This window comes from Leucopleurus acutus, assembly GCF_964270905.1.
Source record: "Leucopleurus acutus genome assembly, chromosome: 3".
Lineage (NCBI taxonomy): Eukaryota > Metazoa > Chordata > Mammalia > Artiodactyla > Delphinidae > Leucopleurus > Leucopleurus acutus.
The window spans coordinates 15,347,290-15,363,958 of NC_139145.1; positions in this window are offsets into that span (position 1 = coordinate 15,347,290).

Genomic DNA, 16,669 nt, shown 5'->3' on the forward strand with positions numbered 1-16,669 from the left:
AGGCTCCTCTTCTCCACTGGACCTCACCCTGGCCTATAAAGACTTGCACAAAACCCCAACATAGTTTCTAACGGCTCAAGACCACAACCCTAGGATGACCCCAACTTAAAAATCCCTACTGAGAAAACCCAAGGCTGCCAGAAGAATTGACTGCTCCAGCCAGCACCTGTTTCCCAACCTGTGTGGAAGGGCAGCGGCCTAACTTCTATAAGCACCAGTTAGCTAACGCAGATGGGCTTAACATGGACCAATCCCCTCTTCACTATTTTTGTAATTTTTCACTTCCCTGTCTCTGCTCAAGCCCCTGGACCCCTCAATTGCCCATCCTTAGTCCCTCATTCTCTCTTTAAAACCTCCTATCACCCCTGTACAAATCAAAGTTGAGTTCAATTCATGCTGGACTCTTTTCCCTACTGAAATTGTATATTACTGATTAAAATCTGTCCTTACCACTTTAGCTAGTCCAGGTTTCTTTATCTTTGACTCCTACACATCCTGGAAATTGGATCCTCCAGGGCCCACTGATTATAACAGAATACTGAGGAGGATTCCAGGGTGTTTAACTCTGCTACCAGGTCAGGTCTTCATACCACATTGATCAGGCTCTTAGATACACAGCACTGGCCAAGTCAACACCAAGAGAACACAACTGGGGAAAGACTACATTGTAAAAACAAAACAAGAGGGCTTCCCTGGTGGCGCAGTGGTTGGGAGTCTGCCTCCCGATGCAGGGGACACGGGTTCATGCCCTGGTCCGGGAAGATCCCACATGCCGCGGAGCGGCTGGGCCCGTGAGCCATGGCTGCTGAGCCTGCGCGTCCGGAGCCTGTGCTCCGCAACGGGAGAGGCCACAACAGTGGGAGGCCCTTGTACCGCAAAACAAAACAAAACAAGACAAAACAAAAAACTTATGAGAACAGTGTGGACTTTAAAGTCTTACTGACATGTTTAATGGAGATCACTTAAGAGAGGTAGTTTTGAATCACCTGGAACTACATACATATGTCAGGACCCAAATGAGAGCTACCTGCTCAGTTACCCAGACCAAGGACGTGGCTGGAAGGATACCATTTCTGCTTTAAAGTTCTGGTAAGATTACAGCACGATGGGGAGGAGTAAGAATAGTGATATTCATGAGACCTGAGGGAGGCAAACCCTAAGAAAGAGTAGGACAAAAAGGAAGAAAAGGTACACAATTATCCATCAATTCCTGGCGTTAGAGCAGTTAGAAGCAGTGCTGGTGTCCCCACAATGGTGGACTTTGCAATCCTATAAAGCTGTGCATACCTTCTCAGTGCACTAAAAGGATTAAATTGTTTCACAGGCAGCTGACACATCAGGCTGTGACTAATTCAACACGTAGAAGTGTTTTGTTCATTTTACAATGAATGCATTTGGGGAAATGTAATTTGTTAAACCCAAGTACAGATATTTAGATGATTGATGATTGTTTGCTATGTTTAAAAAAAGCTAATTGTTAGCATAAGATTAGCTGCATGGGTATTAAATAGCATGTGTCAGGCCTCAGGCAATACAGAATCCTCTCCACTGATGAACTCTAGGAGGTGTGAGGTGTGATGCACAACTTTACTTTTTCCTTCTTAGAAAGAGGGAGGCTGGGAGGAGGAAGGGAGTTTCCAGAGTTCTGATGGGAAAGGATGAACGGAAGGCTTATCTGTACTTAGCCCCACACCCAGGCAATGGCCAATGTGACTGGGTGGAGGAGAGAGCCTCAGGACCATCCTTACTTGGGGTGGGGTAGGCAGGAGGGTGGAACACTGGATTTTGTTTCTCTCTCTAGGCAGAGCAAGTGGGGAGAGGTACACAGGTCCCAAGTGCTGCCTCTCCTCTTTGCCCCTAACCCTAATTCCCACTCAGCAACTTCTCAAAGGTGTATTCTTCCCGGGGTTCCATCTGAGCTCAAAGAGCAAGGCAGCTGGGTGGGGGTATCAAATCCAAGATATCATGTCCCGTCTGCCCTATGTGCACCAGCTTGGGGCCTCCAGAGCTCACTGAAGCTGTGAAGGGGCAGAGGTAGGACTCAACAACAAGGCTACTGACTCCAAACCAACCCCAAGACCACAGCTGCCCCCATCACCTGTCCTACTGCTGCATGCTCCTGTCAGACACAGCTTGGATCCCCAGAACCTTCTGTGGTCCCAACACATGTTTTATCCATGCTTCACATAGATCTCAGGCCACTCTGGAGATCTCATGAAGCACATCGGGCCCTCCCATCCCCTCCCCCCACCATTTCCATATGGGTGGCATCTGCTTACAGTAAAAGCCAGGGGCAGGTAAAGGAGCAGGTTAATCATTTAGAGCATTTCCCTGTACATTTATGATGGAGTTACTGTGCAACTCATGGGCCTCAGCATACAGAAGACCACCTCCAGAGAATTCCTGGCAACAACCCTGCAATCAGATTATGGAGCCCTGGTTGAAACACAGCTTCCTCAGTAGCAGTGGTGAGGGGTGGGAGGAGTGTCAGTCCTCTCAACTGTTCTTTGGGGTAAGGTTGCTCTCAGCTGGGTTTGACATCTATAAGCTAGAAAAAAATTAACATCACACAAACACACACATTAGGCCCAAAACACTCAGCCTTCCCCCAGGGGAGCCCCTCTCAAACATGGTGTTTTCTACAGGTTTCCAATGAGCTTTGAGGTGTGTCCAAAGCAAACTTTAATAACTGAAGAACCGCCCCCCACCCCACCCACTGAGGAGGTCACCTTTTCCTCAGGTCCAGAACTCTCCCTCTCCAGAGTGCCATTCTGGTGTCTCCATCTCAACCAGGATATTGATGGGGAACTGAAATTCAACACCACTCCAGCTAAGCTCAACTTGGCTTCTCAAACCTGTTTATTCTCCTATTCCCTCTCCCATTGTAGGCACTGGTACTGTAAACCAGCCAGTCAGCCACTCCAGAAACCAGAGTCATCTTAAATTGTTCCATCTCCTACTAATGTTTCTGGCCTCTTAACTGGGACATACACAGTCCCAAGCTAGCTCACCAGACCACAGTTCTAATTTCTGTTGAGGTTTACCTCTTTATGAGGGAAGAAGATCAAAGAGCTTCTCTCCAGCACCAAAGGAGACTAGCACATATCTGTCCCCTTCTTGGTTTCCACACCCACTCTGTGGTGCCCTCTTCACCCTCAGCCCCACTCCCTCCGCCTGCCCTTCGGCCGCACATTTCTGACATGAGCTCAGATTTAGTTGAGCAGCAATAATCCCCATGCTGGCCAGTTACTCAAACTGGGAAGTGGGTGCCCATGTAGCCTGCCAGCGCTTCCAGCCTGGAAGATTAAGGTGAGGATAGCCATGTCCATAGTGAGCACCAGCTACAATCTAACAGGGGAAGACAATTCCAGGCACCCATCTGTAAGGGGAGGCTCAACCAGAAGGGGCATCATTGTGGAGTCAAACAACCTGCCGCTAGGGCCTCCAGTTTATGCTCCCCATAGCCAGCACCCAAATACAATCCTTCCTGCTGGCTGCACCCACATGTGTACCCATCCATGGAAGCTCTGTAACCTCTCTCTTCCCACCAAAACTGTTCTTGGGAGCAACTTGAGATTTGCATTCACACCACTGTGAATCAGAGCCGCTGAATTCCCCCCAGCCCCAGGGACTTGCACATGTGAAGCACCTGTCACTATGGACTTCCAGCTTGGACGTTTCTAAGAGAGAGGGGCTCCCATCTCCCACCTCCAGGAGAGACTGATCCAGGCCAGCATACAGCGGTATGCCATGAGGTGGATACAGAGGGACACAGTGTGTGGCCCAGGCCCTGAGAGGCAGAGGCAGGGGCCTGTTCTTAGCCTCACTCCCTGATCATAGCCTGAGACACATCCCCTCACCTGGCCAGGCAGCAGCACGCAGCGGCACTGTGCAGGGAGAAGCACACCCTTTGCAGGAGGCTTGGGCAGAGCGAAGAGACACCACATGTCTGACAAAGTTCTTTGTAAACTGTGGAGAACCAGAGCTGTGAATGGTTTAGTGTGTGCCCTGTGATAATAATGACAGGAGAGACTGCCATTGTTGAGGGGATGGAAAAGCTTCCTGAAACAATAAACACACAGACATCAGTGTTCATGTTACTTGAGCCCTACAGTGAGCCCATCACTAGTGCTTTCTCCTTTGACTCTGAGAACTGAATGTCCATGCTTCATGGGGGCAGCAGAGTGTGACAAATGTCACCTTTTGCCGAAGCAAGGATTCATGGTCATACTACCTTGCACAGAGTGGGGAATGTCAATCCAACATATACCCAGGAGGGCTAGAACAGAAATAAAGTCACTGGATTTTGGAATCAAAAGAATCTGAATTCAAACTCAGCCCCTAACTGTGCAATAGGTGCTCATGATTTGGCCTTTCCAAACCTCAATGTTTTCATCAGTGTAGTAACAATAATAGCAGTAGCTGCTACTTATTGATCATTCACTACATACCAAACATGGCACTAAATATTTTACATTTCACTGGATTGTCCAAAGAGCTATGAGTTGGATGTTATCATGAGGGAAATAATATCTTCCTTAGGGTAATGTTATAAGAACCAAATGAGGTAATATATGCAAACCATAGTTGGTGCTTTAAAAACTGCAATTGAGTCCAGCTCTGTGAAAGATATGGTAGGAGGTGGGGAAGAAGCAGGGTAGGAGGAGCTTAAGAAAAGAAGTACAAAACTTAGATGTAAACTTCAAGAAGGTTATAGACAGTTGGGAAAATAAGACATGAGTGCGTGAACCAGAAAACTGTGAGACGCTCTCCCTGCCATGGGAGAGTAGAATTTCTCTAAGGAGGGATACAAACAGATTTTGAGGAAGCAGAGAATAAAGAAGAGGGAATACCAAGCTGGGGGAAAAGTAAGCCAAGATATGAAAACAGGTGGAGACTTTAGGGTCATGTGCTGGTGAGGGCCTGGACAAGAGTACCTGCTATTTCACATTGTGCTCTGCTATCTCAGGGCAAACCATGAGTCACTCCCCTGACAGATCTTGGCTCTTCACATAGTTGCAATCAGCTCCAGCCAACACCAGACTTAGCACTCGTCGAGTCCAAGCTCCTCTTTTTCAGATGAGGAATCTGAGGCTCAGAGAAGATACAAAGCTTGGCTGATGCTGAAAGAGAGCTATCTAGGTCTTCTGATTCCCTCTAATGCCCATCGTCCCCACCACTAATTGCCATCAACATCAGGAGAGCCAGAGAAGGCTCACCCTACCTTGCAGCTGCCCCACTTCCCCAATCCTGAGAGGAATAGATAGCCAAAAGCTTGCTCTTGCATCCAAGTAGGGTCTGGGAGACAATACTAATATTTCCAGAGATTCACGGACCCTCCTGGGGTAGATTATACTCCCCTGTCTCATTGATGGCAGGTCATATGACTTGCTAGTGTGTAATAGTTTTCCATTCTCTCTCTCTCTCTCTCTCTCATATTTTGTCGTAGTAAAATACACATAACAAAATTTACCTTCTTAACCATTTTTGTTTTTTTGCGGTACGCGGGCCTCTCACTGTTGTGGCCTCTCCCATTGCGGAGCACAGGCTCCGGACGCGCAGGCTCAGTGGCCATGGCTCACGGGCCCAGCCGCTCCGCGGCATGTGGGATCTTTCCGGACTGGGGCACAAACCCGTGTCCCCTCCATCGGCAGGCAGACTCTCAACCACTGAGCAACCAGGGAAGCCCCTTCTTAACCATTTTTAATTGCACAGTCCAGTGGTGTTAATCACCATGCTCTCTTTTCTCTCCATCATGACAACCAGCAATTCTTTAAATAGGATCTTCTCCATCAGCCTGGGTCCCAGGTTAAAATGACATGGAGAGGAAATGCAACTGACTCAGATAGCATGAGCAAGGAATACATCTTTGATGTTGTAGCTTCTAGCATCTTGGGGTTGCTTGTTACACCAGCAGAACCTAACCTCTCCTGGCTGATACACAGGATAACACACTGTCATCTCCAACTTGCTATTCACACTGCTGTCTAAAGACCATGAAGGTTCCATGTCATAGCATCTGACTTGAACAAAAGTAGAAGATAAAAGTAGAAGTTTCTACCCTCTAAAATCTCAAGATGCAGGATAGAGACCAGGAATGGAACTAGCTGAAAAGCAAGGGCAAATGCATACAACTGAACAAGTGCATTCATCAGCATGGGCATGTTGAAAAGGACTGATCCTCCAGGCTGCTGAGAAAGGATTTTCTTCAGAAGGGAGTCTTTTGAGACTGGGTGTCACATCCAATCTTCTCAAACTAAAGAGAAAGACAGGGAGGAGGAAAGCCAGGGTAGGGGAAAATAAGTTTCTTAATCACTGACTATCATCTCAGGCAGAGGTTTTATTGCTATCTATCCCTGATAACATGTGGGTAGACACCTATCAAAGAGATGTGATGGTGTCAAGTTGTCCAGTCCTGACCTGGGACCGCCCACCACTTGCACAATCCCTGGCAGCTTGTCTCCAGGAGAACAGGGTCTTAGAGTATCCAAGGCCTCTGCTACATGCTAACAAGAGACAGATGGTGTTTGCACTTCTTTCAAAGACAGATCTGTGTCATGTGAAGGTGGAGGAGGAAATAAGAGCTCTACAAACATACTCAATCTCTCTTTATGGTACCCATTTGTATACCTGGCAGCTGTCCAACTCATCAAAATCCCACTCTTCCTGAACATGTAAAATGGGTGAAAAATGACTTGGGTCAAAGTTTAAGGAGCCAGGTAAGGGCCCAGAGGTGTTAGAGTCAGGCTGAGCATAGGCAGTGTCCACCCTAGAGAAGGGTGACCAACTATGCAGCTCCCCCTCATCTTTGGGACCCTGGTGGACCCACCAATATCTATTATGCCCTTTGTAAGATCCTGAGCATAAGGAAAATATAAAAACTTACAGTTTTCTTACCTGGACTCTGGAGCTAGAGCACCTGAGTTCAAAGCAGCTAGAACAGTACCTGCAAGACTAGATCTGAAGAAGGTTTAGCTTCAGTTGCTGCCACAGTGCTCTCACCCATCATTTCCCATGGAGCTCATAAGCCAGGAACACAGATGTGCAGGAGTGGTCTGAGTCTGAGGCTTGGAATAAGTGAGATTCAGATGGGGCCATGGGCCCTTGGTCTGTGGAAGTCCCACTTCCCGGGACCTGCAGGGAAAATAAAGAGGCAATTGTCATATGTGAAGAAACCACTGGACCAACCATGAAGATCCCATCCCTGAGTCCCAGCTTTTTTCTTTAGTTCAAGAGGTAGAGACGGAATTTATCAAAAGCCACAGCTTGGGGGCTAGGAGCGAGGTTTCATCCCAAGGCCCACATTTGTTCATCTGAGAAGTGAGTGAGTCAAAGTAAGGATGTACGGCAGAGCATCTGGTGGAAAGGAGCAGGGCTGCAGGGCCTGATGTGGAGGGCATACTGCCCTATCTTGTGACACTTGCAGCAGCCCTGCAAGGAGAACCTAGGAGACCAAGGTTACAGTGCAGGTCCGGGCTGAGGTCTGGGCCCCATTATCAGTCTGCTTCCCTGAGACTGTTCCTCAATGGAAGCCGAGACTCTGGATCCAGCTGTTGTGAGGACATGAGAGGAGATGAGTAAAAGAGAAAATGTCACCCCTGCTGTTTCTCACTACTGGCTTCAAAGCACTTTTCCCCACTGACTAATTCACAGGGCGAGAAAGTGCTTTCTGGCTTTCATCATAAACATGCAAGGAGCTGAAGTGGGGTAGGGGACTTGAACTGGACTTGAAAGGGAGTTAGGTTGGAGATGTGGAAGTTTTCCAGGTGGTGGAGTAAGTCTGTATGTCAAAACTAAAAGGTCTATGTGGGGGCTATGAATGGATCAGTTTGGACTGGGTGGTGGGTGTGTGAAGGCAAGCAGCAGGAAGACATCTTCGGTTCAAACTAGAAGGTAACTGTCTTAGTTTCCTAAGGCTGCCATAACAAGGTTCCAACAACTTGGTGGCTTAAACAATAAAAATGTATTCTCTCAAGTTGTGGAGACTAGAAGTCTGAAACCATGGTATCAACCGGGTTGGTTCCTTCTAGAGGCTCTGAGAAAGAGTCTGTCCTATGCCTGTTTTGGCATCTGGTGGCTGCAGCAATCCTTGGTTTGTAGATACATGACTCCAATCTTTGCCTTCATCCTCACATGGAGTTCTTCCTGTGTATGTCTCTCTCCTCTTCTTATAAGGACACAAGTCATACTGGATTGGGGCCCACCCTATTCAAGTATGATCTCATTAACTAAACTAGTAACATCAGAAATGACCCTATTTCCAAATGAGAGCACATTCTAAGGTATCAAGGGTTAGGACTTCAATATATCTTTCTTGGAGGACACAACTCAATGCATAACAGGTACATAACCCCCGGGTTTCCCCACTCTCTGTGCTCCAGTCCCCCTCTCCAGATCCCTCCAGTTCTGTCCATTCTGGTGCCCATTCAAGCAGCAAGCACTGCTCCCCCAGGGACACACTCATTCCTGTATGAAAGTGCTCTATCTGGAAATATAAATTGGTAGAGCTACTCTGAAAAACAGAATGGAGGTTCCTCAAAAAATTAAAAAGATAACTACCATATGATCCAGCAATTCCACTTCTGGGTATATAGCTGAAGGAAATGAAATCAGTGTGTCAAAGAGATATGTGCACCCCCATATTCACTGCAGCATTATTCACAATAGCAAGACATGCAAACAACCTAAGTGTCCATGGATGGATGAATGGATAAAGAAAATGTGGTATGCAACTTAATATCAAAAAACAAATAACTCAATTATAAAATGGGCAGAGGCTAGTGGTTAGGATTCTGAGCTTTCACTGCTGTGGTCCAGGTTCAATCCCTGGTTGGGGAACTGAGATCCTGTAAACTGTGCAGCATGGCCAAAAAAAAAAATAATGGGCAGAGGAACTAAATAGACATTTCTCCAAAGAAAACATACAGAAGGCCAACATACATGACAAGATGATCCATATCACTATTATCAGGTAAATACAAATCAAAACCACATTGAGATATCACCTCACACCTGTCAGAATGGCTATCATCAAAAAGACAACAAATAAAAAGTGTTGATGAGGATTTGGAGAAAAGGGAACCCTCATGCAGTGTCGGTGGGAAGGTAAACTGGTACAGCCACTGTGAAAAACAGTATGGAAGTTCCTCAAAAAATTACAAATAGAACTATGATACAATCCAGCAATTCCACTTCTGGGTATTTACTCAAAGAAAACTAAGACACTAATTTGAAAAGACACATACACCTCAATGTTCATAATAGCATTATTTATAATAGCGAAGATACGAAAGCAACTTAAATGTCCATCAATAGATGAATGGATAAAGAAGATGTGGTACATAGATATACAATGGAATACTACTCAGTCATAAAAAAAATGAAATATTGCCATTTGTAAAAACATGGTTGGACCTACAGGGTATGCTAAGTGAAATAAGTAAGACAGAGAAAAGCAAATACCATATAATCTCACTCAAAATGAAACAAACAAAACAAAACAGGAACAGACTTATAGATAGAGAAAACTGGTGGTTACCAGAGGGGAAGGGGGTAGGGGTTGGGCAAAATAGGTGAAGGGGATTGAGAGATAAAAATTTCCAGTTATAAAATAAATAAGTCATAGTTATGTAATGTACAACATGAGGAATATATATGATAATACTGTAATAATTTTGCATGGTGACAGATGGTTATTGGACTTGTGGTGATCGTTTCATACTGTATTTGATTGTTGAATCACTATGTTGTATGGCTGAACCTAACATAATATTGTACAGCAACTACACTTCAATAAAATACTTTATTTAGGAAAGGAAAATGAGATATATAATATATTATATATATAGGAATACTATTCAGCCATTAAAAATAAGGAAATCCTGCCATTTGTGATGACATGAATGGACATTGAGGGTATTGTGTGACCTTATTTGGTGTCCGGGGCCACACACTTGGAAGGGGAAGGAGCTTACACCTCCACCTTCTGACCTTGGACACATTCTTTCTCTACCACACCAAACAGCTCTGACACATTTCTGTCACAAAAATTATTTATAGAGAGAGAGCTGAACAGGAGATGGAAGTCTCTGAGGAGAGTGCTAAGGGCTGTCCCTGTCTGTGTGCTGTGAGGGGAGATGATCTGAAACTGAAAGATGATCTAGGACTCAGTGGATTATCTGGACAGAAATGAATGAAGGAGGTTTGGTCCCTGCCCACCCTCTAAGGTGTCCAGGGTAGAAGAATATCTGAGTTCAAAGAGACTACATGCTCCATTCCTGGTCACTCAAGGACCCTCATCTCCATATATGTCTCCGTGCTGGGACATGGGGAACCCAGGTCCCCCTTTGCTCTGGTAGCAGCCAGTATGTTGGGCCACAACCATAGAAGAATCCCTGGGACCTGTAACCCTGTCCACAACTCCACCCAGCCAGGAGTGGAAGAGGCTCAGGATGGACAATGAGGGGCTCAGCCCACTGAGGCCTCTCCTGGAGTCCAAGGATAGGCTCCTCACTGGAGCCTCTTCCACTTGATCATTCTCACTATGGCCAGCATAGAAGTGGTGTGTGGGATGACAAGGCTGGACTTGGGTGACAGGGTGAGGTAGGATTGCCATGAGCTGGTGTGGTTGGATAGGTTGTTGTGAATGTGTGAGTGGGAAGAGGGAAGAAGGGAGGGAGGGAGGGGGGGAGGGAGGGAGGAAGGGAGGGAGGGAGGAGACAATGCACATGTGTGTGAGTCACCTGCCATGCTCTGGGTCTGATAAGCATTTGGAAGACTCTCCCTACACCATCCTTTCCCACATACATAACCACAACAGGAAATGGTGGTTTAATTCTGAACTCACATATAATCAGCATGCCCTGGCTCCAGCAGGCTCTGGGTACTCCTGAGAACAAATTAAAGTGGCACCCGGCTGAGAGTTCCACTTCTAGCACAACAGTGTGAAAAGCTCTGCAGACCAGTCAACTACTGAAAATTACTATATTTTAAATGTAAGTCTCTGCAAATGGTCCTAAGGGCATATAGTAAATTTTAAAAGTTATTCAAGAAAATTTACTAAAATTCAGTAAAAATAGTTGAAACATTATTTGAACCAAAATCCATGCTCATCCCCTCTCCCAGCTCAGTGAGATGGAAACTTTACTCCATACTGTTACAGTCAAGAACACAGAGCTCCTTGTCACCCTTCCTCCCGGTCAGAGGACTGTCCTCCTGGGAGAGGCAGAAGTCAACATTTCTCATCCTGCCCTTGGCCTCTTCTTGCTAAGGATAAGTTCCAGGGGAGTGTGGCTGAAAGGTAGGGGTTCCCTTCTTCTTCACAACCAACACTCCTGGGATGGAGGCTCTACCTTGAGAATACTCCAACACTGGAGCCCTGATCACCCCTTACCCAGCTCATGGAACCAGTTTCCATGCCAAGAGAGGCAAGCAAAGTTCTGAGACTGTTGCCCACCATTCCAATAAGCACTCAGCTCCTAATGCAAGCGTGTCACTCGGAGAGAAGCCTGACATTGTGCCCACCTCCAGCACAAGAGTCACTGCTCAGAGATTCTGCCCGGGGGGAGAATCATACCAGAGAACAGAGAAAGAAGCAAACCACAGAACAGAGAGCTCCAAATATCTTCCCAAAGGACCTGACTTCATTTGCAACAGAGTGAGAAATGTTTAAACCTAAGGGTGTTCTAAAAACAGTGAAGGTTGTGGTGAGAGGCAGCTGGGAAGTAAATGATGTATTCATTGGAGATACAGACTAAACTATAGGTCCACTGGTTTACAGAGAGAACAGGAAAAGAGAAAGCTATGAAGAGCCCTCTGGAGTCAGAACAAATTTCAAACACTGACTTTGGGAACTATTTCTTCCAAGGACACGGAATTTGGTTTGGAGGGAGAGTTGCTTTGGGGGTTGGGGTTTTTTTTGGTGGGTGGATCATCTCAAAGAATGCAATCTTAGTATTTCTAAGGGCAGACAATGGTCTATAATGACTCACATTAAGAATATCCTAAGGTACATGGGGACATGCCTTAATAAATAGATAAGAATGTTGTATAACTTGCATATCACTTAATAATTGAGTGACCCTCAAGTACTTAAAAAAAAAAAACTCTTGTTCTCTTGAGTAATCTAATTTCTAATGTCTACTGAGCAAATCTTTAAATATTTTAATGAAATTGTAATGCAAGTAATAACTGCACATGTTTAACATATAAAATAGTACAGAAAGGCTAATGAGAGAGAGTTAAAAAAAGATGGAGAGAGCAAGAAGGAGAGAGGGAAAGGAAAAAAAGAGGGAGAGAGAGGGAGAGGTGTAACGACAAAGGGAGGAAGGGAGGGAGAGAAGAAAGGGAGAGGGAATGAGGGCCTCTAAATGAGTTTCCCTGCCTTTTAGACTTGCTCCTTTGAGGTAACCACTTTTAACTGGTTCTGACTTCAATTCTTTTATGGTCACCTCAATATCTTTTGGTTGGGTCAAATCACTATTACTTGATTAACCGATAGACATGGGTTATTTTCCTACTATAATAGAAAGAATTTAGGCTCTTTCACCACTACTACCTCCTACATAGTTATATTGATATTTTTAGCTGTTTTAACTGTGTTTTCAATTATATCTAACAACAGTAATAATCAATACACTTAAAGCTTTTCACTAACCATAGACAACATCCTCTAGCTCCTCACTAGGCAAGTGAAGGTTTCCGAACCTTCACTCTCCTCTCCACCTCTACTCTCTGTTCCCTCACAAAAGAAGTCTGAATTTGGTTGGATTAGTCTATGAGGCCATTTATTCCCAGGACTCATTGAAATCAATAGAGTAATCTTTGTAATAGCTGGGCATAGTCAGGAAAAACAATAGTCAAATAAAGACTGCTAAAACCACTGTCATCCCAGGGGGGACTGTGGCCTTACATAAGGTGCATATACATAATGTCCTCTGAGGAGCATCCTTAGAGACTTCCCCCTGTGGAGATGGGGGAAAAAAGAGAAGGAGGGGTAACAGACATCATGAAAATAATCCAGCCAAGTAAGTCACTACACACAAGTAAGCAAGCAAATAACAATAACAAACCCCTGGGATCGGCAGGGGGTGGGGGTAGGGGGGATAGTACTCAGAGTTGCTACCATATAGTATCTAAAACGTGCAATTTCCAAAAAAAATTATGAGACATGCAAAGAAACAGGAAAGTATGACCCATGCACTGAAGGAAAAGCAGGCAAGAGAAACTGCCTGTATGAATGATGTCAGTCAGGGCTCTCCAGAGAAGCATAACCAACAGGTTGTATATACATAGACAAAGATTTATTTTAAAGAATTAGCTTATGTGATTGTGGAGGTTTGGCAAGTCCAATGTCTGCAGAGTAGGCTGCCAGCTGGAGGCCCAGGGTATAGCTGCAGTTCAGGTCTAAATGCTTGCTGGCAGAATTCCCTCATCTTCTGGGAGGTTGTTTTTTTCTAAAAAGGCCTTCAACTGATTGGATGAGATTCATCCACATTATGGTACGTAATCTGCTTTACACAGTCTGAAACTGAGCAGGACTCTGTGGGAACTTTCCAAGTACAAAAGCCTTTCCTTGTCCCCCGTTTCTTGTTTGTAGGGAATGCAGAAAGGAGGAGCAGTCACGGAACAATAGTGCAGCCATAAAGCAGGGTCCTGGTTCCTCCTAAAGAGATATCCATAATAATTATCTTTGAGTTCTTCTTCTACAGGTGCTAAGGCCCCCACCCAGGTGGAGGATGATAGCTGCATGCTGAGCACAGGATTCCTGGAATACCACCGTTACCTCACCACCAATCAGTAAGAAGAAAGTCACACACCCTGCAGCCCTCACCCTAAGTTTTGCCTATAAAAACACTCCCCTGAAAATCATCAGGGAGTTTGGATTTTTTGGGCATGAGCCACATGTTCTCCTTGCCTGGTCATGCAAGGAAACTTTCTCTGCTCCAAACTCCAGTGTTTCAGTTTGTTTGGCCTCACAGTGTGCCAGGCACACAAACTTGCATTAGACACCAAGTCTACTGATTTAAGTGGTAATCTTACTTTAAAAAATACCTTCACAAAAACACCCAGAATGTTTGACCAAATATCTGGGTACTGTGGTCCAGCGAAATTGACACACAAAAATCACACAGTGGTCTCATTCTGGGACAGTAGCCTGGTAACAATAGGACAAGTGTTATTTCCCAATGTCATTGACACTAATAAACTGCTTCAAAGATTGTAAAATATGCATTCTATAAGAAGTCTATGATAAGTCATAATGACCAATTTTATTATCCCCACTTAATATTGTGTGTATTTCTTTTATTATTTTTAATTAAATTTTATTAGAGTATAGTTGATTTACAATATTGCATTCGTTTCTGCTGTACAGTGAAGTGTGTCAGTTATATATATACATATGTCCACTCTTTTTTAGATTATTTTCCCATATAGGTCATTACAGATATTGAGAAGAGTTCCCTGTGCTATACAGTAGGTCCTTATTAGATATCTATTGCATAGCAGTGTGTATTTGTCAAGCCCAGTCTCCCAATTTATTCCTACGTCCCCAACATATAAAAGTAACTATCACATTTCTACTCCTTGTCAACTAGGCACCCATACACATCTCATTAACTCATACTACATCTCCAAGTAAAGACAATAACAAGGTCACACTTCCACCTGATACAACCATCTTACATATAAGGAAAATCGCCCTAAGCTGTTCTCCAGAAGAGGATACAAAGTCTTTGGGTTATGTTTACTCTTCCCCTTGATATTCCATAACTTAAATACTATGACGTAATGTTAGCAATACTTAAATACTGTTATGTAAAGCCGATATATCTTATCTTATATGATAAGAGGATAAGAAAGATAGAGAAGAAAACAAATATATTTGTTTTATATAAATATGTAGAGATACACACACACAAACACAAACACACACACATACTTATAACAAAATAAGAAAGAAATACTGATGACAGTTATAGTCCTTGGTTCTATAACTGGTCTTGTAGTTGTAGCTGGTATTTATAATCACCTTCTTCTACTACCCATTCAGCATTCCCTTTGCCTTCATTAGGCACTTCAGCTTGTTTTAATTCTTTACCTGGTGGAGTGACCCAAACTTCCATTCCTGGGCCATTAGTAGTCCTGAGTTGTTGTATCTTCCACTGACTTTAACCACAGGACACGATAATACTGAGAGATGCCCCAAGGGATTCCAGGCATACTCTTTGCTATGGGCTGAATGTGTCCCCCCAAAGTACACAGGTTAAAATCCTAATGTTACCTGAAAACTGGGTTCACCTTTTGGTAGATATTGAGCCAAAAGATACAACCAAGCCAAGGCATGGGAGAAGGAAGGATTTATTATTACTTGCAACAAATAAGGAGAATACTGGGGCTCTTTCCCAAAGCAGTATGTTCCCAAACAGCAAAATTGGGGAAATTTGAATCTAAGGGTATGTGCACATTTATGAAGGAGCTTGAGAGAGAATTCAGCATAGAATTGGGTAAAGGTCAACAGAGTCTGAACTTTAGTTGAAGTCTGGAGGGTCAACATCATCATTCCATCCTTCACGTGGGTGGGAGCCTTAGTTCCTGCAGAACTCAAAGATATATTATTATGTATATCCCTTGAGGAGGAGCTAGGACTCTGCTTTATCACTGTACTGTTGTTTGACTGCCTCTTCTCTGTTCCTGCATTTCTTTTTTCCCCTTATGATTGTTGATTACTGAGACCTGTTCAAGGGCAAGCATTGCAGCCAGGTTTAGGTCACAAAATGTCTTAGGCCAAATTGGGTTCTCTTATGTCAAGAAAGCCATTCCTGGTTCGCTTTCTCCAAAGACCCCCTAATCCATCTGCTTACACTAATTCTCAGTATGCTGGTATTTGGAGGTGAGGCCTTTTGTAGGTAATATGGATTAGATTAGGTCATGAGAATGGAGCCATCATGATGGGGTTAATGCCCTTACAAAAGGGGAAGAGACACAGGATTTCTCTTTCTGAATGCATGCACCAAGGAAGACCATGTGAGGACATAATCAGGAAGAAGGTCCTCACCAAGACCCCAACCATGCTGATACCCTGATCTCAGACTTATAGCCTCCAGAACTGTGAGAAATAAATGTTTATTGTTTAATCCATCCAGTCTGTGGTACCCTAGTATAGCAGCCTGAACTAAGACACTCTTTCTTACTTCCGTTGTGGAATAGTAGTTCAATTTCCCCTTGGCGGTCGGATCAAACACCTCAGCCAGCACAGCAACTCCCTTCTTTGCCTATTGATTCAGAGGCATGAGGAACCCAAAGAGGCCAAGTGACAATTTTAACTTCCAGCTTAATGGAATTGTTGTTATATCTCCTGGTCAAATTGTTCTTCCCACAGGAACTAAGACCTCTAGGCCAGCAGAGCATAAGGTCTTGAGGACAAGAAGCCAAAATTTTGCTAGTGGGTCACTAGGGGTAATAGTAAGTGGTGCCACTTCCATTTCACACCTTGACTCCTAGACCTGTGAATCCTGGCTATGGGAGAAACAGCACATATAATGGACACTGATTCAGAGCATATACAGTCTTCTGGAGAACCTTGCCCTGGCCCTGCAAGGTGCTGTCACATAGCTGGCACTGTCACTGTGTCTTTAAAAAGCCATTCCACTAATTCTATCAAATCAGC